Consider the following 21,543-nt stretch of genomic DNA (forward strand, 5'->3'; position numbering starts at 1 on the left):
GTCTGTCCCTGTCTCTCTCTCTCTCTCTTTCTCTCTCTCTCTCTCTTTCTATCTAAAAAAAACCAAAAAAACAAAAAAAAAACTGCTAACCAAAATCCCCACCAAATTCTCAGTGTCCTTAGCAGGTGTTAAGCCACTGGGTTAATCAACTGTGCAATGCTCCTTCTTGGCGTGTTCATGAAACTGTCCACTCCTTTATGCAGTGTTCCTGGGACTCAGCCGTGAGCACCAAGAATACTCTACCAGGAACCGTTCTCTTTTCCTTGCCCGGTCCTTGAACCCCTCTTGTCTTCTTCAACTGTCTTTCTTTGCAAAAACTTCTTCCCAAGGAGCCCTCTACTGCTTGTGCAAATAGACCCTCAAGAATCTTCCCCTTCAGTCCTCCAGGTCTGCCTTCCAGGCCTACATTCTACAGTAAAAAGGCAACAATAATAGTTAACATTTATTCATCCAGCAAGTATTTATTGGATTCCTACTCTGTACTAGACAGTGTGCTAAGTGCTAGACATATAGCAGTGTACAAAAAAAGACACCAGACAGGACCCCTGACTTTACGGAGAGCAGATTCTAGAGCTCATATCATCCTTTCTATGTATGAGCTCATTTAAGCCTAACAACCACTCTCTGAGGTGTACTATCATTACACCCAATTTACAAATGAGGAAACTGAGGCACCAAGAGGTTAGGTAATTTGCTGAGTAATTATAATAACCACCATTTATTGAGTTTTTTCACTATGTCAGGCACAGGGTGGAGGAAGGGGCATTTTGCATTTATCCCGGCAGCCCTTAGGAAGAGGTCTGAGGTAGGGCAGGTGTGGCCCGAGCCTCAGCTCCCTGTGTGCCTTCACATGACTCCTTCCCTGTGTCTTAACGCTCACTTAGGTGGCTCTGGGCCTTGTAAACATCTGAAATGCTGAACTGGAGTGAGCTTTCCTGCCTCCCTGAATCCTGGAGGGAAGCAGGAGGGGGAGGGATGGGTCCAGAGGTCCCAGCACTGTGTGCAGAGGGGCCTGGGAGTGCAGCACTGTGTGCAGAGGGGCCTGGGAGTGCAGGTGGGGTGAGGGGCACCTTTGACAAAGCCCATCAGCTCCGGGCTGGGGAGGGGGCAGCGCTGGGAATGGGGCGGCCACCCAGTCACTGCAGACTGCACCTGCTTTTCAGGTGAGCCAGAGCTGCCCTCAGCTCTTGCTGACTCCAGGGGTGACCGCGTTTCAGGGCCCAGATGATCAAAATCTGAGGCATCTTGTCTGCAGACTTTGGACAGGAAACCCTATGGAGGAGGTGGGCGAGAAGGATAAAATTAACACCTGCGGGTCTGCGGGAAAACCGTCGGCCTGGGTATGAAGGTGGGGGTGATGGCAAGAATGCTGGATTCGTGTCCCCTCACTTCCCAGGGTGAGCTGCGCTGCCTTGGTCAAGGCACACCCTGCCCCGCAGCTCTCAAGTTTCCTAATCCGTGAGCGTCAGGGGTCTGACTCCTGGCGAGCCAGGCAGATGGTGGGAAAGAGTAGGGTCTTTCTTTCCTCACCGGTCCCCGCCCAGAGGAGGGGATTCCGGGCCGCAAGGGTGTCCTGCTCCAGGGCTCCCCAGGAGGCACTGCGGACTCTGGCGCCCCCTGGTGGCCGAGAGGCACGGCGCAGCGCCGGCGTCCGCAGCCCACGGCGGGGGGTCTAGGCCGCTGCCGGGACCTGGCCTAGCTGAGTGCAGTATTAAGTCTCTGGGGAGAAAGGAAATGAGTCACCTCCCCAAGGCCGTGGGACGTCCTGGGGTGAGTGCAGAGACACGGCCGCAGGAACCCAGGACAATGGCGGGAAGTGAGAGGAATGCTGGCCTGGCTGCAGCAGCACTGCCCCTCCGTGACCGCTGATCCGGGACCCTACAGAGGGGAGCAGGTCGGTCGCTGGCTAGGCAGGCAAGAGGGTGGCGGACGAAGGTGATGGATGGGGTTGGCATTGGGTGGTTGGAGGAGGGGGACAGGGCCAAGCCCGGGGCACTCCAACTTGAAGGACAGCCCAGGCCATCTTTCCAGCCTAGCCAGACCCCCCAGAGGCTCTCTATTGCGCTTCACCCAATGCTCAAACAGGACTGAACATGAGAATTGTCTCAGGGGCTTTTAAAACCCAGATCCCCCAGCGTCACCCCAGAGGTAAGTCAGAGCTGCGGCAATATACTTGTGCATTTTAAACAAACTCTCTTTTTTAAAAAAAACTATTATTATTATTATTTTTTTTAATTTATTTATGACTTTAGCGAGAGAGGAAGAGAAAGGGAGAGAGAGACGGAAATGTTGATCTGTTCCTGTATGTGCACTGATCAGGAATCAAACCAGCAACCTCTGCACTTCAGGACAATGGTCTAACCAACAAGCTCTCTGGTCAGGGCAAAACAAACTCTTAGTAGATGATGCAGAAGCAGGGCTCCTGGGACCACTCTTTAAGTAGCACTACCTTAGAATGAAGTCCAAGCTACTTAGCTGGCTTATTGTTACTGATTGCTCCAGGCTCGCCTCTCCCCACATCTCTCCCTGCACACATGTTCTAGCAAGACTCAGCTCCTTACATTGTGCAGTTTCTTTCCTCTTGTGTTTGCACAGGCTGTTTCCTTTGACTGAAACAACTTCCCCTGACTCTACTGCCACTCAGGTTGGCTGATTTCTACCAACATCTTCTCCATGGTGTGCATCCAAGGACAGAATCAGCAGAACAAAAAGGCAACCCACAGAATGGGAGAAAATACTTGCAATATCTGATAAGAGGTTAATAGCCTTAATATATAAAGAACTCCTATAACTCAACAACAAGAAACACAATTTAAAAATAGGCAAAGGATTTCAAAAAACACTTCTTCAAATATATATAAATGGCCAATAAGCACATGAAATGATGCTCAATATCACTACTCCCTAGAGAGATGCAAATCAAAACTAAAGTAAAATATTATCTCACCCATTAGTATGGTGACTATAAAAAACAAAACAAAACAAAACAGAAAACAGTAAGTGTTGATAAGAACACTTGGTACTCTTGTGCACTCTTGGTAGTAATTAAAATAGTGCAGCTGCTGTCAAAAATGGTATGGTGAGTCCCCAAAAAATTGAAAGTAGAACTACCATATGATTCAGCATTCTACTTGTGGATATATATCTGAAAAACTTAAAAGTAGAAACTAGAAGAGATATTTGTACACTTACATTCATAGCAGCATTACTCAAAATAGCCAAAAGGTAGAAGCAACCCAAGTGTCCATTGACAGAGGAATGGATAACAAAATGTGGTACAGCGGCCTCCCCTTATTCATGGAGGAAATGTTCCAAGACATGTGGATGCATAAAACCAAAATATTACCAAACCCTCACCTGACCTGTGGTGGCGCAGTGGGTAAAGCATCGACCTGGAACGCTGAGGTTGCCTGGTCAAGGCACATATGGGAGTTGATGCTTCCTGCTCCTCCCCCCTTCTCTCTCTCTCTCTCTTCTCTAAAATAAATAAATAAATTAAAAAAAAATAAAAAGAGAAAGATTTTTAAAAAATATTACAAACCTTCAATATTTATCTTTTTCCTATACATGCATACCTACGATAAAGTTTAATTTATAAATTAAGCACAATATGATACTGACAATAATAATAAAATAGAACAATGATAATATGGTATAATAGAAGTTATGTATGCGGTATTTCTTTAAAAATATCTTATACTGTACTCACCCTTCTTGCGATGATGTGAGATGATAAAATGACTCTGAGGAGAGGAAGTGAAGTGAATGGCGCAGACATCATGACTTAGCACTAGGCTACTACTAGGCTAACTGGAACGCAAGCACCATGATACTGTGATAGTGATCTGAGAACCAATATGGCTACTGAGTGAATAATGGGTGGGGAGCATGTGCAGCATACAGACCTGAAGAAGTAAATACGGGGGACAAAGGGATGATTCACTTCCTGGGGGGAGGGGGTTGGCAGATGAGGAACTCCTGAGATTTCATTGCAATGTAGTGCAGTGCACTCTTTAAAACTTGTGAATTGTGCCTGACCAGGCAGTGGAGCGGTGGATAGAGCCTCGGACTGGGATGCGGAGGACCCAGGTTCGAGACCCTGAGGTCGCCAGCTTGAGCACAGGCTTATCTGGTTTGAGCAAAGCTCACCAGCTTGGACCCAAGGTCGCTGGCTCGAGAAAGGGGTTACTCGGTCTGCTGAAGGCCCACGGTCAAGGCACATTTGAGAAAGCAATCAATGAACAACTAAGGCAGGGGTCTCAAACTCGCGGCCCGGCCCGCCAAACAATTTTGTGCGGCTCGCAGACTAATCCACGAAGTTCAAAATATTTTGGATAAAATTAAGTAAGCCTAGGGGCCTACTTGTATTTTTCATTTCTCTAGCATCCTAGCTAGATATTAGCTTAGTTAACAGCAGTTGTGATGCGAACTACAGTTTCTGGTCGTTTTGTGACACTGAGTAAACTGCATGTACAATTGTGCTTGTTGTACTGATTTTTTTTTGTTTTCAACTGCAGTGAGAAAAGTGTTGCGTAACAGTTGCCTTTGTAGACCTAGTGCGGCCCGCCCAACGGCTGTGATCTTGCTCTGCGGCCCACATGCTGAGTTGAGTTTGAGACCCCTGAACTAAGGTGTCGCAACACGCAATGAAAAACTAATGATTAATGCTTCTCATCTCTCCGTTCCTGTCTGTCTGTCCCTGTGTATCCCTCTCTCTAACTCTCTCTGTCTCTGTAAAAAGAAAAACAACCCCCCCCCAAAAAAATACCTTGTGAATTGTTTATTTCTGAAAATATACGTTAGTATTTTCAGACCACAGCTGATCATGGGTAACTGAAATCGTGGAAACTGAAACTGTGGATAAGGGGAAATTACTGTATGTACATGAAATGGAATACTATTCAGCCCTAAAAAGAAAGGAAGTCTGACACATGTTACAGCTGGGTGAACCGTGAGGACACTCTGCTAAGTGAAATAAACCCATCACAAAAAGACATGTATGACTCCACTTGTTTCAGGTACCTAGAGTAGCCATTCACAGCGAGAGAATTGTGGTCACCAGGGTTGAAGTGGAAAAGGTAGAAATGGGAAGCTCTTATTTTACAGGTATAGCGTTTCCATTTTGCAAGATGAAGAAGAGTTGTGGTTGAATGATGCTGATGGCTGCAGAACAATGTGAGTATACTTAATACCACTGAACCGCACACTTAAAAATGATTAAGATGGTAAATTTTATATTATGTGTATTTTACCACAATTAATTTTTTTTAATCTACCTGGCAGTGCCTGACTGCCTACTTCCCCTCTCTCTCCAGGACAGATCATTCCTCCTTTTTGCTCCTGCTGTACCTCATACCTCCAGGAAAACATATGCCACACCGCACAGTTCTTGCCATTTGTTTATTTCAATTGACATGCTTATTTTGTTCACAGACAGTGGGCTTCTTAAGGCACGTAAACAAATGGGATGAACACTCTAAAGGCTTGACCCACGAGTGAACCGGGCAGCAATTTTTGATCTTTATCATCTCGTGGCACACATAAACGAATTACTAAAACTCTGCGGCACACTAAAAAATATATGTTCTGCTGATCTGATGAAAAAAATAGGTATAGTTTTGATTCATTCACACTGGACAGCTATTGTGTTGTGTTATTTTTTTATTTGATTATCTAAGGAAAAGAGGTCAGTGCCCCTGACTAAAGAGTCAGGTATTGCTTGTTTTAAAAATTCTTGTGGCACACCAGTGTGCCGTTTATGGCACATCAGTGGAAAATCGCTGGGATAAGGGATGAGGGACAAAGAAAGAATGAGTAGATTTGTAGGTGAGTCAATGCATTGGGTGAATGGGGGAATTGGCAAATGTGGGTGTGTTGTTGTGAGTCGGGGGCGCAGAGAGAGAGATCAGCAGACGGAATCATCAAGGACTAGCAAAGGACCACCGCTCACTCAGGCAGATGGCCCAAGTTTGCGCTGTGTCCTAATTTTATTCACAAGACTTCAAAAAGCTTGTTTACTGAGAAATTGGCATAACATCAAGTGTAACTTTTACTTAAAGATACATGGAGTGCACCTGCAAGATAGCTTAGTAGCAACATAATATCAGAAGGCATTAATTGCTGTTGCTTCTATGGATCCCACAACATTCCTCTCCTTATCTTAAGGGATAAGGAAAGTACAGAAATCTTATGAGAAAGTTTTACTGAGAAAAGCCCAGCAACTGCCTTCAGTCACATAGACTTGTTTCAGTGACTCGCCTTCAAGTCACAAAACAACTTTCTTGGCAAAACATTCTTTTCTTGTTGGCTGTGTTCCCATCCAAGGCCATGCAGTGGATTATTCCACTACATGGATGGATGAATGGTCTATGGATAGGTGTCTCCAGAGTGTTAAAAGGGCTCCTGCAGTAACGTGGGCTTTTTACAATGAAGTGGGAACATGTCACAAGACGCTGTGCCTACTGACATGGTGCAATGGGGTGAACAGCTCAGCACAGTTTTACAAACATGGGCACAAGTTTGTAGTGTGAGCCTTAGGCCAGGGATACCCACACACCCTTTGGCAGATATCATGGGGAAAAAGAGTGAGTCCAGACACCTGCATTCTCAGTCCAGCTCTGCACCTACTCTGTGACCTTGGCTAAATAGCTTGCTCTCCTTGGGCCTGTTTACCCATTTATAGAGTGGGGGATGACAAGGTACTAAGATTTTGCTTGGCTCTAAATCATAGTATTTTTTTCTATAATAATTTTCTTAAAGTTAATTTTAAAATATATTCAATAGATAGTTACCAAAAAATACCATGACAGGCACCCATGTACTTGCCCACACAGATTTAACAAATGTTAACATTTTGCCATATTTGTTTCATGTTTCTTTCTTTTTAAAAAACAACAACAACAACTGTGCCTGATCAGTGGTGGCACAGTGAATAGAGCATCCACCTGGGATGCTGAGAACCCAAGTTCAAAACCCCGAGGTCGTCTGCTTGAGCTAGGGATCATCAACATTATCTCAAAGTCACTGGCCTGAGCCCAAGGGTTGCTGGCTTGAGCAAGGAGTCACTGGCTCAGCAACCCTCTAATATCAAGAAAAGAGAAAATAAGAAAAGGTAACAAAGATCTCTGAGAAACTATAGATACTCAAGATCTTTTGCTCTAAATCACATATTTTCATCACTGGAGACCTTCTCAGGCCTCCCTTAGAACATATTTACTTTTATTCTAGTTACTATCCTAAGAAAGTTGATATTCTGGTTTCCTGGCCTACAGCAGATTTAAAGCTTCAAGTTAGAAGAAGCAAGGCAGAGAGGAAAGCATGCTGATAACTAAATCTGACAAAGAAAAGCCCAAATAATTCCCAAGAACTTACACAGGAATATAAGAAGGCAGAAGTAGAATGGAGCCACTCACTTGTATAGCCTTGGAGGCACAGCTCTGAATTTTATAAGCAGAAGGCAGCTCTGTTCCACATGGTCACTCAGGAGCCACCTTCACCTTGTGGCATCCAGGCTGCTCTGGCTGTGGCCATTCTGGTCAGAGATGAGAAGGAACATTCAAGTCCAGTATTTCCTCTTAGGCTACTGCGGTTGGGACTACGCACCCACCACCTGCAGTGCCATCTCATAAGTGAGAGGTTAGCTCTGTGACTACCCAGCTGCGCAGGGGTTGGGCGACAGAATCCTTTGCTGGGGAACCAGGTCGTAGAGGTCCTGTAGACCGTTATAGGACTTTGACTTTCACCCAGAGTGAGACAGGGAGCCATTGGAGGACTTTGAGCCCAGCAATGACTCGACCTGATTTACAAATATCTCCAGTTGCTATGCAGAGAAGGCTGAGGGGGTGAGGGTGGGGGGAAAGACGAGAACAAGGAATTCAGTTTCTATGACCTGCTCTATGGAAGCCTCCTTCTGCTCTCAGGCAGAGCTGACTTACTCTTCCCTTTTCCCTGCCATTCCATGATCTTCCTCACACTTAACCACTTCACTTGTCTCTCTTCCTCTAGGTCAATGTATCCACAACACCTGGCCCAGAACAAGTGCTCACCACTTACATTTCAAACATGTTGGATACAATTGAAATAACAGTTGGAACCCGGTATGCCAGTCAGAGTTTTCTGAGCTTATGCTAAAACCAATTCTGGCCATCTTAAAGAAAAGAAAACTTATGAGATGCCCAGAATCCATAAGGAAGCTGGAGAATGAGGCTTGAAAGAAGTACGGGAGGCCCTGGCCGGTTGGCTCAGTGGTAGAGCGTTGGCCTGGCCTGCGGGGGTCCCGGGTTTGATTCCCGGCCAGGGCACATAGGAGAAGCATCTATTTGCTTCTCCACCCCCCCACCTTCCTCTCTGTCTCTCTCTTCCCCTCCCGCAGCCAAGGCTCCATTGGAGCAGGGATGGCCCGGGCGCTGGGGATGGCTCCTTGGCCTCTGCCCCGGGCACTGGAGTGGCTCTGGTCGCAAAGGAGTGATGCCCCGGAGGGGCAGAGCATCGCCCCCTGGTGGGCAGAGCGTTGCCCCTGGTGGGCGTGCCGGGTGGATCCCGGTCGGGCGCATGCGGGAGTCTGTCTGACTGTCTCTCCCCGTTTCCAGCTTCAGAAAAAAAAAAAAAAAAAAAAAAGAAGTACGGGAAACAGAAAAGAATTTGCTTGGCAGTCAGGTGATGCTGCTGGGGTGAATAAGCCAACTGCCTCTCCTAACCTTGTTTCAAAGTCTAGGGAAGGAGGTCTGACTGGAAGCATTTAGGTTGCCTGTCCAGGCTTTGGTTTCACTGATGCAGAGAGAGGAAGCACTGTGGTTGACAAACCTCCAGACACCCTTTTGGCTTCTACAAGATTGTCTGATTCATTGGCCCACCAAGGCTGCGCTTGTGGGGGAGGTCATGGGAAAAGAAACCAAAGAACTGCTAGGGAAAGTGAATGCTGAGTGGCCAAGAGCCAGCAAATGTCCACCATGTTTTCCCAGGCCCAGGAAAGCATAGAGGCATGAACTGTGGACTGCAGACTGTGATGGAGGACATCTTCCTTGTCTTTGTACTCGGGCACTTAGCATCGTGCCAGGTGCTCAGCAGGTGCTCACCTAATGCTTATCCAGTGAGGGCATGGATGCAGTAACCGGCTATGGGAACCAAGGGCTGTTAGTGTCTCTTGAAACATTAATTTTATGAATAAAAGGGGGATGAGATAGCTGCAGTCTCAATGAAGAGATTTGCCAAAAAGAAAATAAAAATTATTGTCTCAGAGAGGGACAAATATATATCCCACATAGGTGCAATGTAGAACTGAGACTCGTGGACATAGATAAAAAGTGAAATGGTTAGTTACTTGGGGGAGGGGCGGGGGAAGAGGAGTAAAGCGGGACAAATATATGGTGATAGAAAATTATTTGACTTTGAGTTATGGGCATGCAACACAATCAACATTTCAAATGGTATAGAGATGTTCACCTGAAACCTATGTACTCTTATTGATCAATGTCACCCTATTAAATTTAATTTCAAAATAAAAAAATATGTTGTCTCGGGAGACAAATCATCGCCCTGTTTTTTCTGAACCTTCCCAAATGCCCCCGGCCCCATCAATCTAGCTCCCAGCAAGATTACTATTTAAAGCAATTGGCCCCATGTAGCCCTGGCTGATTGTGTTGGATGCATTGGAGAGATTGGACAGCAGGGGGTGGGCCAGCTTTCAAACCCTCTTAGAAGCCAGAGCTCTGGCCCTGACATGGTGTCCAGCAGCATCAAGGGAACAACCAAGCAGGGAATTTTGACTAGATGTGCCATGAAGCCAGTGTTTTCCAAGGCAACCCACTGGCCAGAGACCAATAAGCATCATAATCCAGGTCTGGGGGGTTGGCTGTAGAGCTGGCCTGGAGTCCATACTGTTCCAAATGGGCTCCCGGGACCTAGGAGATCACAGAAGTACCTGTGGTACATACCAACGGGTGAAGGAAAGAGGGAGGCTGTCCTCTGAGCCCCCACCCAGCCCAGTCGTCTTCCACCAGAGCAGGAATACACTTTCAGGTTTTTCAGGGAAGTTTCTATGTGAGTAAAGGGCTCATCTGTGCAAAGACATCAACAAAACGTTTGGGATCTCATTCACTAGCCTAGGGCACACCCATTTCACAAAGTGCTTTCGGGTCTGTATGTGGAGAGAATATTTATTAGTTATGTGACCTTATTAAGTGTTAGTTTCCCCACCTATAAAATGAGGGTAACTTCAGAAGATTGTGGTGAGATGAAATGGGATAGCGTATATAGCTAGCTATGATTTTAAGACACTCATTGATATACTTTTCCCTGTATTTTTCCATTTCCTTTCCCCCATTCCAGCAGTTTTGAGGGTTGCAGCAGAGTAGATAGGAAGAGGAAGAGAAACAGAATAAATCTAAACATCTTTTTAAAGAGCATAAACCCTTAAAAGAATTGAGTTGGCTACTGGAGGTGATAAAAGGGGGTCAGAGGATTTGTGTACGAGTTCAAGGCACCTTGGCCGGAAGCCGTGGGGAGAGGAGAACCCAAGCCAGGAGGAGTGTCCCCGGACCGGAAGAGGAATGACAGAGGGTCCTTAGAGCAGCTCTCAGGGAGGCGGTGGGAGCCTGCAGCAGACGTTTTGGGGATGTATCTAAGCCGGGATTGTGACCGTGATGAACTAGCACAGGGACACAGGGACCTGAAGGGGCCCTGCGGACTGGGCATGGACAGCCTCAGCGGGGACTTGGGAATTCTTTCCTCCTCCTGTGGGGCAGTAAGACCTGAGAACTGTGGCAGGGCTCCTGGAAGAAGCTATACCTTTTTCCCCGGCAGCCTAATGAAAAGGGACTCAGAATCAGAAATGAGGTACAGTTATGCAAAATACACGAAGCTCTATTTCTCTCCCCCTGAGGTGTCTGGACGCTGAGAGAGAGACCCAGCCTGTGGATCTAAGGCCTGGAGGCCAGAGGCGGAGCTGCGCATGCGCCCGCGTCTGCCCTCTCTACCCCTCCCGCTTGCTGTGAGCTTCTGCACTTAAGCTGCTTCCTCCCCAGGCCCCATCTGTTCTGCAGTCACATCCCAACTTTGGCTTCCCCTGGAGGGTGAAGCCACATTTTATGACCCCTGTAAAACATTGTGGGGCTGTTTCCTTCTTGCTGTGGGATAGATTCTTCTGGGACCTGGGAAGCGGGCAGTAAGGAATGGATGGGGCAGGCTGATCTTTTGAAGCCCTCCCTTCCCCCACCCCAGGCATCCACAGGGAGACTGGCCTAATCCCAACACTTAGCAAGACAGCCACAGATATTTGCAGAGTGACAAAAGAAGGGGGGGGGGGGGCAAAGGAAAAACTGCTTCACACATGAAAATGCCTGGGAATGTTTTCCAGACACATTATTCTTCTAGGTGGTTTTCAAGGCCAACAGGGCCTGGGGCCTGAAGCTCTTGGAGTTGACTCCAATGACTGGGCCAACATGCAGCTGCTTCTCATCCTCACTGTGTATGTGTGAGCATGTGTGTGTGTGTGTGTGTGTGTGTGTGCCCCCACCCCAGGACAAGGACTCCCCCTAGATCTTTAGAGCCCGTAAGGCATTTAGAAATCTCCTAAATTTAACCATTTCTTTTCAGGGATGTGGAAACTGAGGCCTAAGCGATCTGACCTGCATGAAATCACAACGTTCCCCAGAGATAGAGAAAGAAGCAACCTGGGACTCTGAAGTGGTCTCACCTGCACCCCAGCACTGGCCCCTCTTGATTGGTGGAGGTCACTCTCTTCCAACGGCACCACAGCCGCTGGATGGAGAGAACACTGTTGGCGTGCCTAGCCTGATCCTTACCTCAGGTCAGGCTCTGTGCTTCATTGTTTACATAAGTTGTGCCACTTCGTTTACTTTTCACCATCCTCTTCCCCAAAAGGCATTTTAATCTGCAGTTCAAATGAGGCAACAGAAGCCAGGTGCATTAAATTTCCCACAGCCCGAGCTCATTCTGTTTATGTAACCGTGGTTGACATTTTGGAGCACGTACTATGCACCAGGCACTGTTCTAAGCACGTCACATATGTTAGCTCATTTTGCCAATTATAGCAGGTTCTGTGACTATCCCTGTGTTATAACTGAGGTCCCTAAGGCACAGGGTTTAAGTAATTTGTCAAGAAAAAGAAATAACCAGGGGAAAAGTTAAGAACCCAAGACATAGTGAGGCAGGGAGGGCAGATATGTTAGGAAGAGAAGGAAAGCCATTGACGTCTACATTAATAAGCAAGTTACCACTGTGGGCAACGGGGGCTCAGCCTCACCAGGGACCTGCTGAGAAGCTGTATAGAACACATGTCAATCAGGATTCGGCAGAGAGGTCAGGATGCTCGTCATTGGTAGAGGGTCACTTTTGGGGTAGTGGCAATTCCTTGACACTTCTGAGCTGCCTCTGTATTGGCTCCTCACTCAGAGAATATCCTGGGGCAGAGATGCAAGAAGGTACCTTCATAAACTACTGTTGGCAGGTGACTCCAAGTGGCCCAGGGGAACAGCAGGACAGCAACTGCAATGGTGAATTAAGCCTGACACATTTTACTCAATAAATGCTCATTTTTTTCCTCTTCTCTCTACAAGTATTTTTCCCCCCAGACATTGTTTACCCATGAAATTGATTTCATTAAGTACACTTCAAATGTGATTTGCTTTTATAGCACCATGAAATTTTCATATTAGAAATCTTACAAATTAAGAAACTTGCTTTGTCAGATCTCTACCCAATTATTCATAAAAATTCTAGTTTCTATGAATATTCATAACAGCTCTATTTACAATAGCCAAAAGGTGGAAGCAAGCTAAATGTTCCTCAATAGATGAATGGATAAACAAAATGTGGTATATATGGACAATGGAATATTATTCAGCCATTTAAAGGAATAAAGTGTTGATACATGCTGTAATATGGATGACTTTCAAAAACATTATGCTAAGTAAAAGAAGCCAGACACAAAAGGCCACATAATGTACGATTTCATTTATACGATATATCAAGAACAATTAAATTCATAGAGACAGAAAGCAGACTCACAGTTGCTGGACTGTGGGGAGAGAGAACGGAGAGTGATTTTCCAAAAGGTACAAGGTCTCCTTTGGGGGTGATGAAAATGCTTTGGAACTAATAGATAAATGTGATCGTTGCACAACATTGTGAATTTATTAAATGCCAATAAATTGTTTGTTTGAATGGTTAATCTTATGTTCTGTGAATTTCACCTCGTTTAAAAGTGATCATGGTCACATTAACTATAAGGAAGAGTAGAGAAAGAAGTCAGAGGCAAGTCTCAGATGAGCCACACAGGAAATAGGAGAGCTGCTCCCCACCACCCCCATAGTCCTGCCAAGGAATTCCATGATGTCAAAGAACTGCAAATTAAGAGGCAAAACAATGAGGGGGCATTTTTTTGGTCTTTCAAACTGAGATTTGCTTTCACAAATAATTCTCAGCCTTGGCCAGCCTGCAGTGAAAAAGGCTTTCCCATTCACTTCTGGTGAGATACAAATTAGTCTAGCTGTTCTGGGGGAAGTTTTGGCATTTCATATTATAAGAACTTAAAATGTTCATGTCCTTTCAAGTGAAATATTTCCTATCCAGTTTTGTGTGTGTGTGTCTAATATATATTTGTTTGTTTTGTTTAAAAAAGAAGTCCATACCCTTTGACTCAGTGTATGAGATTGGGGTCTCAGCCAGAAACAGGTCTGACCATTTAGTCTGCAAATCAAGGTGGGATTTTACATCAGTGAGGAAGGCTGAGTGATGCTATTTAGGAAGTTGGCTAAATATTTGAGAAAAAATAAACTTAGATCTTTACCTCACCACATACTACATCAAAATAATTCCAGATGGTTTTTGTTTTGGGGGAGTTAGAGAGACAGACGCCTATATGCAACCCGACCGGGATCCACCTGGCAAACCCACAAGGGGTGATGCTCTGCCCATCTAGGGTCGTTGCTCCATTGTAACCAGAGCCATTTTTTAGCACCTGAGGTGAAGGCCATGGAGCCACCCTCAGCGCCCAAGGCCAGCTTGCTTGAGCCAATCAAGCCATGGCTGTGGGAGAAGAAGAGAGAGAGAGAAGGGGGAGGGGTGCAGAAGCAGATGGTCGCCTTTCCTGTGTGCCCCGATCAGAATAGAACCCAGAACATCCACACACCAGGCTGACGCTCCACCACTGAGTCAACTTACCAGGGCCCCAGGTGGGTTTAAAAGCTAAGTGAAAAAGAAGTAGGAAGAGAAAAGAAAAAACAGAGATCTAGATGAAAATTAGGGAAATCTTTGATACTCAGATGAGCCAAGGGAGCAAAACGCCAAAAGCAAAGGAAAAAAAGGATAAGAAAATCATCAAAAGCGCAGACACCATAAATATAGTATGTAAACTGTAGCCTGGCCTGTGGCGGCACCGTGAATAGAGCACTTGACCTGGAACACTGAGGTGGTGGGTTCGAAACCCTGGGCTTGCCTGGTCAAGGCACATTCAACAAGCAAGTAGTCAACAACTAAAGTGAAGCAACTATGAGTTGATACTTCTTGCCCCCCCACCCCCATTAAAATCAATTTTAAAAAATCTTTTTAAAAAAATGTAAACTCTATGCACTAAAAAGCACCAAAACCATAGTAAAAAGGTAAATTCTAAGTTTAAAAAAGTAAAAAAAAAAAAAAAAGTATTTGCGACACATATGACAGCTCTGACATTTTAAGAACTTCCACAAATCAATTAGAGGGAAAAAAAATCGAACCCTGCCTGATAGCTGGGTTGGTTAGAGCAGTGGTCCCCAACTTTTTTTGGGCCATGGACCGGTTTAATGTCAGAAAATATTTTCACGGACCAGCCTTTAGGGTGGGACGGATAAATGCACAAAATAAAATTATGCGACCAGCGTAAACTGTGGTATTTTTAAATATAATTGTCGAACTTACGAGACAAGCGTCAAGAGTGAGTCTTAGACGAATGTAACAGAGGGAATCTGGTCATTTTTAAAAAATAAAACATCATTCAGACTTAAATATAAGTAAAACGGAAATAATGTAAGTTATTTATTCTTTCTCTGCAGACCGGTACCAAATGGCCCACGGACTGGGACCGGTCCGCTGCCCGAGGGTTGGGGACCACTGGGTTAGAGCATTATCCTGAAGCGCAGATGTTGCCAGTTCGATCCCTGGTCAGGGCACATACAGGAACAGATCAATGTTCCGCTGTCTCTCTCCCCAATAAATAAAAATTTAAAAAGAGAGAGAGAAAAAATAGAAAAATGCACAAAAGTGATGAATAGACAACTTACAAAAGGAAAAGGGCAGATGTTCACATTATTTTTAAAATGTATCAGACACGTAGTCTTGGGCACGCAGGAAGCCAGGCTTTCGGTAAAAAACAAACAAACAAAAAAACAAAAAAAAAAAAAGGAGAAGGAGAAGGAGAAGGAGAGGAGGCATTCCCCTTTATCCAGCTGGGGCGCAGTGGCCTGCTGACCGCTCTCTGTGAGGAGCTTTCCAAAGAGCAGGGTCTGGCATGCGGAGCTCGCCCTTGCCCGGAGCGCTGCAGAAACAACCGCATCCTTTGTGGAGGCTTTACCCGGCGCGAACCCCGTGGCCCCTCAGGGAGGTGGGGATATGATTCCTCTCCGTTTACCAGCACGGACAATGGGCGCCGGGGAGCTGGCCTTCCCATCGCGCAGCCAGCTTGCTGGGAGCTGAGCCGGGGCCCCGAGGCAGTTTCCTGAGCCCGGGCTCCGCGGCCACCGGGGGGCGGTGCTGCTCAGGGGACGCTCCAGTCTCCGGTCCGGGCGGCGAGGCGGGGGCGGAGAGACCACAGGCCCCTTTCTTCTGAGATGAGTCACAGCCGAGGCAAAGGTCAGAGCCGGCAGAGAGGCGGGGGAGCGGGACGCAGGGCAGGTGCCTCTGAGTCACCGTGGACTCCTGCTCCGGAGCATCTGCTGCTCCCTGGGTATGGCGGGCCGTGCAGGGAAACTGGGTCAGGCCAGTGGCCTAAATTGCTGTTTCCCAGCAGCGGCCAACGGCAGGAGGTGAGTGGGAATAGCAGCTCCATTTACTCCCTGGCCCATTCATGTGACAAATATCTGAGGAGTTCCTACTGGGTGCCAGGCAAGTCAGGAGGCACTCTGACAGGCAGTGTCTAAAGCTGGGGCCACATGAGTTCAGAATATGTAATCTCAGAACCCTGGAGGCTGGGCTTGATTGGGCAGGTCCCCAAATCACTGGTCTCCCTGTCACATCTCAAATTCAGCTGCCTAACTTGGAACGCCTCATCCTGGCTTTGGATTCCTTGGGATCTAACCCTGCCCCACCGCTCTGACTGGTTCTGAGACAGGACAGAAAGAAGATAGGAAAATTCCTTGGCAAATAGAATGGGGAAACTGGGACAGATAGCTGGATAAACTGGCCGAGCAATTTACTGCTAGATTCAGAGCTCACCTCCTTTGAGATAACATCTAGGCCTCAATGGGGACGGACTGCAGCCCTGGGGGGAGGAAGGGTCACACCTGAAAAAGCTGGTAAATATTCTATTGAAATCCTGCCCTAAAAACTCCCAGTCTTTAAAAGCCCCTAAAGCAGCCCTGGCTGGATAGCTCGGTTGGTTAGAGCATCTGGTTAGAGCACCGTCCAGATATGCAAAGGTTGAGCCTTCCTCAAGCCTCTGTCAGGGCACATACAGCAACAGATCTGTGTTTTGGTAGCTTTCTCTCTCCCTTCCTCTTTCTCTAAAATCAATTTAAAAAACAAACAAAAAACAAAACAAAAAAACCAACCCCTCAAAATAAAGAAGTCAGCATACTCTCCCACCTTTCTCTTCCCTCTCCTCCTCTGTCTCCCCTTCCCTTCCCCCTTTCTGCCCCACCCACCCCACACACAGGAGTACATCTCCTAAACTCCAATGGTCCTCAGGAAACTGGCAACCAGGGCAGTGGCAGTTAGTCTGGGCTAACCCCCTGAACCCGTCCCCAAGGCCCCCTTTTCTCTACTCATTTCTTTTTTTAAAATTTTTATTTATTTATTCATTTTAGAAAGGAGAGAGAGGGGAGGAGAGAGAGAGAGAGAGGAGAGAGGGGGGGGGGAGGAGCAGGAAGCATCAACTCCCATATGTGCCTTGACCAGGCAAGCCCATGGTTTCAAACCAGCAACCTCAGCATTTCCAGGTCGGTGTTTTATCCACTGCGCCACCACAGGTCAGGCTCTCTACTCATTTCTTTCCCGTAAGGTTTCCAGAGAGCCGAAGCAACCCTGCCTAGGCCCGCCTATTGCTTCTTCTATCCTAGGCCCTCCCTTGTCTCACTGTCCCCAGCTCTAATAAATTTACTCTCCAGGTCACCTGGACTTACGAAGTTTTTCCTGCATGAAGTCAAGAACCCACACAATGCTGACTGGCCCTAGGCAGACCAGAAGGGCCAAATCCCTTGTCTGGTAACAGTTCCACCAGGTGGTCCAAACTCTGACCCCCACCCCTACCCCCACCCCGGCCCATTTCCTGCTCATATTGGCCTAGGACTGGTCTTTGTATCCCAGCTGATGATAACCACCTGCCTGCCAAGCCTACCCAATCTTCTCTCCGCTTCTGACTTGGCCCTAGGATATCTAAACACCATTTTCTTTTTCTCTCCAAAATCATCACTTCTCGCTAATAAAAAGGACACTTTTGTCACCTGGTCCAAAGGTGTGAGCTGCTGGACTTCAGCGAAGCCAGAAGCAGCCTGCACAGATCTATACTGCTGACGCTGGACAGGAGGGCAGAAGATGGCTGGGGAGACCAGGAAAGAAGGGCCTTTCCAGAGAAGGAGGAGGAAGCACCAGGAAGGGAGGCCATGGGCCCAAGGGGCACGAAGACCTTGGCCAAGAGGGAGCTCAGCAAGAGTCAGCAGGAGGAGCCTGACCTGTGGTGGTGCAGTGGATAAAATGTCGACCTGGAAATGCTGAGGTTGCCGGTTCGAAACCCTGGGCTTGCCTGGTCAAGGCACATATGGGAGTTGATGCTTTCTGCTCCTCCCCCCTTCTCTCTCTCTCTCTCTCTCTGTCTGTCTCTCTCCCTCTCTCTCCTTTCTAAAAAATAAATAAATAAAATATTTGATTACAATAAAGATTTCTTAAAAAAAAAAAAAAGTCAGCAGGAGGAGGGACTAAGTCCAGAAGGAGCTAGCTCTTCCTCTCCTTCTCTGGTTCCTTCCTCCTCCCCTCCCCCACTCCTTGAGGTAGGATCTGACGCTGAACCCACGTGGTGGGGCCCTGGACTTGGACTGCTGCAGGGCCTCTCTTAGGCTGAGTTTTGCTAACACAGTGTCATTCGATCTACCCCGCCACTGGCCCGCCCTGCTTCCCAGTGGCTCCTGGGCATCAGAGCTGCTCTGCCTGCCTTACAGGTGAACTCTCTGAGGCTAAGAGGGCTGAATGACTGCGGGAAACATGGCAGAGAAGCGGAGGGGGTCAACTCTGGCGAGGAGACGGCCGGAATGAATGGGAAAGCAGTGCACTGTGCCTTTGCTGATGACTTATTCCTAGATCTGAAGGTGTCAATGTATCTTTAGCATTCTTTAAAAAAAAATTTTTTTTTCATGTTTGCTGCAGAATGTCCAAACAATGCAGACGTGTATAAAATAGAATCTAGCCTGACCAGGCGGTGGCGCAGGGGATAGAGTGTTGGACTGGGATGCAGAGGACCCAGGTTCGAGACCCCGGGGTTGCCAGCTTGAGCGTGGGCTCGTCTGGTTTCAGCAAAAGCTCACCAGCTTGGACCCAAGGTCGCTGGCTCGAGCAAGGGGTTACTCGGTCTGCTGAAGGCCCACGGTCAAGGCACATATGAGAAAGCAATCAATGAACAACTAAGATGTCGCAACGAAAAACTGATGATTGATGCTTCTCATCTCTCTCCGTTCCTGTCTGTCTGTCCCTATCTATCCCTCTCTCTGACTGTCTCTGTAAAAACAAACAAACAAACAAAAAAACCCAAATGAAAATGCAATTCTCCCCACTTCACACCCTTCACACCCTCACATGTCACTGTTAACAGATTGATTTAAATCCTTGCAAGTTGTTTTAGCTCTCTCTATGTATTTGAGCATACCATTCTAGAACTTGCTCTGTTCTCTTCTGACAGTCTTATCCCGGTATACAGGCACCTAAAGTCCCACCATATGGTTAACCCGGCCCTCTCAGATTACACTGAGGGACTTTCCTAGTTTTACCTTTCCAGGTACCCTTCCTTGGTGCACTGTGGGAACAACTCTGGGAATAACTTTCTAAAAGGCATTGTTAGAGCAAAGGAAGTGCATGCTTCTGCTGGTCTCTTGTAAAGCTTGTCACTGCAGGGGCAGACAGGCGCAGGACAGGCTGCATCGAGCCATCACACAGAGCAGTTCCAAATGTCAGCCTCCAGTGATCCCTCCTGGCCACCTGCTCCCTGCTCCCTGGCCTGCCCCTCACCCACCAGCCTGAAGCTCCTGTCTTTGTGCACAGCCTCTGGGGTCCTCCTGGCACCACCGCCGCCGCCACCACCACGACCACAGCCATCTCCTTATTTGCCATCAAACACCTCCACCACCTTCTGGCTATCACCATAGCAAACCACCCACTCAACCATGAACTTGCCAAATCTCCCCCCTTGCATCCTAGCAGCTCTGCCCACTAGCTTTGATAACAAACCCTCTTTTCCCTCCTTCTAAGGCAGTGACAAAGATAGAGACCCAGTTTGTCTCCAAATGCAGATTAGGCCACCTCCACTGCCCCAGAGCCGGGCCTAGCTCTGCGTGGAGTGTGAGTGCTCCCTGTTTAACACAGGATCTGGGGGCCGCTCCTGAGTGAGTGGTGCGGGCCAGTCAAGCGGCAGGCTTTCACGGAGCCTGGCTGCACGCAGCCCCGAGCCAGGCACTAGGGGTGAGAAAAGAGAAAAGGACACAAACCTTCACCCATTCCCCCCACCCCCAGCATGGCCTTAAAGACTTCTGCCTCCCTCTTGCCCAACCCCACCTTCCAAAAAATGAGTCCATGTGATACTTCTTCCACGGAATTCCTCTGCAACACGAGTGTCAGTGACCGGCATCAGGTATTAGTGGGAGATATTCAGACAGGTTCAATGGGAATTCTCAGAGAACTTCTGTGGTCCATCGAGCCATGCACTGTAGGTCACTGACTCCTCTGGGAAGCTACATGGGAAAATGACCCTACACTTAGTTCTAGCCTCCCAATCTGGTCACCAAGACAGATGAGGGAGCAGTGACAACATAATGAGACATGTGCAGGAGGCAGGGTCGATAGAGGGCGGGAGGGTTGGCAACACTAAGTGGTGATGCAGACTATTATCTGTGAAGTGTTTGGGGGGATGTGACATCTGCCTAGGTCACCTTCTTTTCTTTATCGCTTGTACATTTTTACTCATTTAACTCAAGGCTATATGTTTTCTGCCTGTACCTCTTGTTCTTGAAATCTCACTGACTCAGGAAACATTTTTACTTCTGTTAAAGAAAAGATAGTAGTAACCTTCCCAATCAAAATGCAAAAACACCATGATTCTGGCCCCCTTCACAGACCTGTAGGAGTCCTTTGTCCTCTCTGCAACCTAATATTTCATTCACCTTTTGTTCCTTCATGGACTAGTTTGGGGTATGAACCCAAAGAAGGAAAAAGCCGCCTGTTGAACAACCGATATAGCAGACGTTTTGGGGGCAAGATAATACCCAGTGCTGGTGAGGTTGTAGCAAAATTGTCACACCCATGAATACTGCTGCTTATGATTTAAATGAAGTCCATACTCCCCCCCCCCAGGTGTTTTTTTTTTAATTGATTGATTTTAGAGAGACAAACTAAGGAAGGGGGAGAGAGAGAGTATTCATTTGTTGTTTCACTTGGTTGTGCATTCATTGGTTGGTTCTCCTGTGTGCCTTGCCCAGGAATTGAACCCCCAACATTCTCATTTCAGGACAACTCTCTAACTGACTGAGCTAACCAGCCAGGGCCCCTGCATTCTACACTGGCAACATGCACAAAAGTAGCAAAGTATAACTTCTGACCCACCTTCTTCTTTTTTTTTTTCTTTTTCTTTTTTTATATTAAGTGGGAGGCAGGAGGCAGAGACAGACTCCCACATGTGCCCTGACCCAGGATCCACCCAGCAAGCCCACTACCAGGAAATGCTTTGTCTGTCTGGGCAGCTGCTCTGTTGCTCAGCAACTGAGCTATTTTAGCACCTGAGGTGAGGTCATGGAGCCATCCTCAGTGCTCAGGCCAACTTTGCTCAAACCATTCAAGCCGTGGCTACGAGAGGGGGAGAGAGAGAAGGAGATAAAAAGAGAGGGAGGGGTGGAGAAGCATATGGCCGCTTCTCCTGTGTGCTCTGACTGCGGATTGAACCCAGGACTTCCACATGCCAGGCCAATGCTCTACCACTGATCCGACTGGCTTGGGCCTACATCTTCAGGATTACAAAAGCTTTGTTCCTTGGGGGGCTGCTTTTCATAGTAGAGAAGAGGAGCAACCCTAAGTGACTAACCAGAGGGAAATTGTGCATTAGACTGAAAGCTCCTTTTTGATACAGGGACTTTTTCCTGT

General features: G+C 47.2%; 2 long non-coding RNA genes across 3 annotated transcripts; both read left to right on the forward strand.

Moving 5' to 3' along the window:
* Nucleotides 1-1,900: 1,900 nt before the first annotated feature.
* LOC136323522 (uncharacterized) lies at nucleotides 1,901-11,715 on the forward strand. Of its 2 annotated transcripts, none has more exons than XR_010728981.1 (3): nucleotides 1,901-2,148; nucleotides 5,107-5,175; nucleotides 11,593-11,715. It is a non-coding gene; the product is annotated as an uncharacterized lncRNA (long non-coding RNA). The 2 variants fall into 2 exon arrangements; XR_010728980.1 differs by lacking the exon at nucleotides 11,593-11,715 and adding an exon at nucleotides 8,005-8,553.
* Nucleotides 11,716-15,866: 4,151 nt separating this feature from the next.
* On the forward strand, nucleotides 15,867-18,027 carry LOC136326808 (uncharacterized). The gene is made up of 3 exons (XR_010729521.1): nucleotides 15,867-16,016; nucleotides 17,316-17,412; nucleotides 17,638-18,027. It is a non-coding gene; the product is annotated as an uncharacterized lncRNA (long non-coding RNA).
* Nucleotides 18,028-21,543: the final 3,516 nt, after the last annotated feature.

The sequence above is a fragment of the Saccopteryx bilineata genome, chromosome 2, assembly GCF_036850765.1.
Source record: "Saccopteryx bilineata isolate mSacBil1 chromosome 2, mSacBil1_pri_phased_curated, whole genome shotgun sequence".
NCBI classification, from domain to species: Eukaryota; Metazoa; Chordata; class Mammalia; order Chiroptera; family Emballonuridae; genus Saccopteryx; species Saccopteryx bilineata.